This window comes from Populus euphratica, unplaced genomic scaffold (assembly GCF_000495115.2).
Source record: "Populus euphratica unplaced genomic scaffold, PopEup_1.0 scaffold6637.1, whole genome shotgun sequence".
Taxonomy (NCBI): Eukaryota; Viridiplantae; Streptophyta; class Magnoliopsida; order Malpighiales; family Salicaceae; genus Populus; species Populus euphratica.
The window spans coordinates 1-2,221 of NW_011506398.1; the positions used below are offsets into that span (position 1 = coordinate 1).

At 40.0% G+C, this 2,221-nt stretch overlaps 1 long non-coding RNA gene across 2 annotated transcripts; it reads left to right on the forward strand.

Annotated features, from left to right (window-relative positions):
• Positions 1 to 24: 24 nt before the first annotated feature.
• LOC105120318 (uncharacterized) lies at positions 25 to 1,686 on the forward strand. 2 transcript variants are annotated; one of them, XR_841303.1, is made up of 4 exons: positions 25 to 219; positions 499 to 601; positions 1,095 to 1,394; positions 1,611 to 1,686. It is a non-coding gene; the product is annotated as an uncharacterized LOC105120318 (long non-coding RNA). The 2 variants fall into 2 exon arrangements; XR_841302.1 differs by having other exon boundaries at positions 29 to 219; positions 536 to 601.
• Positions 1,687 to 2,221: the final 535 nt, after the last annotated feature.

The window sequence follows — 2,221 nt, forward strand, 5'->3', positions numbered from 1 at the left end:
ATGCTACTTAGTTTGCCTTGCTTCATATATGAGTCAACCCTCCAAATTTACCTATTCAGTGTTTGATAAATGATGTTAGTCTATTATACTTTGTTGCTGCAGCCATCCCTATATATTCCAACCATAACAAGCTACACTCAGCTTTGGTGGCTTCCTAATGTTGTTGTGTCTCATCAAAAAGAAGGAATAGAAGCTGTTCATTTGGCATCCGGCAGTAAGGTAAATGTTGGAAACATGGCATTGTGCCATCATGTAGTTTATATGGAAGAACATCTTATAGCTAAGAATGAAATTCAGCTGGTAATTGGCACACTGATCATGTGCCAGTCGTCTTCTTGCTGTTAAACCTACCATGTCAGGCATATGTGCTCCTTTTCATTTAGAGATTTGATCTTGAAGAACCTCGAGGCCCACTGCTTGTTCATGTAAATGTGAAAGTTGAATGTGCTCTTTAACTGATATGATTTCAACTGCTTATTATATTATTTGTTCCAGCAGTTCTAACAGGTTTGATGAATTTCATTGGTTTCATCAGCTTCATCTTCAAGAAGGTGGCCTTCATGCTGATATCAATGGTGATGGAGTCCTAGATCATGTCCAGGTATGCGATTGTTTCTTTCATCTAAGGCAATCAAAACCATACGAGTGTATTTTCTATTGTCTCTTGGGTTATGATATATGCTCCAAATATGCTCTCTGAAATACATATTATATGATATGCCCTAAATCTTTTGCTTTTTGTGGAATGCTTTGTTCCCGTGCCATGAAAACATTTCTCAATTGACCCAGACCCCAACAATATAGTTTGCTGTGGTTGGTAATTGGAAATGAGCTTGCAAAATCCCATCTAGTTTTGTGCTATTCATCATTTATGTCCATGGCCAATCTGAAAACTCTTTTTGTTAAACCTTTTCTTTTGTTTATAGATTCAAGGTATGGGGGTGAGTTTAAGGCTTTTTTCATGCAAGAAAACTTGACACAACAGAAGACTCAAATACACAGATAAAACAAAGACCTGTTTAAGGCATTTATTGGGAAAGGTTGGCTAGATTTATGTGTGTTCATTGTAACAGTTTACATTTCTATCTCCTCAGGCTGTTGGAGGAAAATGGAGCTGAGCAGACTGTCATTAGTGGATCGATGAAAGTGTTGCAACCATGTTGGGCTGTTGCAACCTCTGATGTGCCAGTGTGAGGGCAACTTTTCAATGCTTCTATATGACATCATCATTCACCACTCAACTTATTCCAACATGGAGATTTCGGCAGAAATTTTGGTGGACTGATGTATCTTCTTTAGAGGTGGAAACCCCTATTCTCATCCCAAGAGGTGATGGCCATAGGCATCGCAAGGGGAGTCATGGTGATGTTGTCTTCTTAACAAATCGAGGGGAGGTATGCTTTAATCCGGACCTAGCTTCTTTTTTTTAGATATCAGAAGTTGTTGAAGGAGTGCTGTTCCTTCACCTTTACTGTAGTATTTGAATTAACACTATTTGGTTTCGGGAGTGAGGAGTTTCCATGCTGTGGTATCAATACATCAGTAAGCACGCTTTCGTCTTTGCCCTGTTATTGCAATAAGAAGATTGAGAAATGTACCTTTTCTTTCAGGTGACATCATACTCCCCTGGCCTGCATGGTCACGATGCTGTTTGGCATTGGCAAATATCGACAGGTGCTGCATGGTTTGTCACACAACACTTGAACTCCATAAAGGAGAAACGAGGCGCCTCATCTGCTGCTCGATGAAAACAGCCCTCGATGAAAATAGTGTTTTATACTTGTGGCTACCAAAGGTCACAGGCCTTGAAAGAAAAAAGAACTGCATCAAAGCACTGTTGTTGGACAGTCTTTGTAATCTGCGTAACAGGCAACTGGTCAAACAATTGCAAGGCGAAGTATCCAAGGTTCGATGGACTTTTCTGGAATGATACTCGTCACCTGAATACCCCCCTGCTCCTACTGTAAAATGTGTACTGTAAACGTAGGGGGGATTCCTCTGAGCTGAGCCTGACATGGTTTTTAGGAAATATTGTATTAGCTTGTAACAAAAGCAAATATTCATGTTTGTTGCAGACGTTAAAAACTTTACAAGTTATTGTCAGAAGCCTTGGCTGTCAGCAAGCTCGGGTGAAATCTGACGAGGAAGGAGAATTACATGTTGGTGATGGATTGTCACCCTATTTTTTTTTTTCCCAATGGAAGCTGTCCTTGAAGTTGAG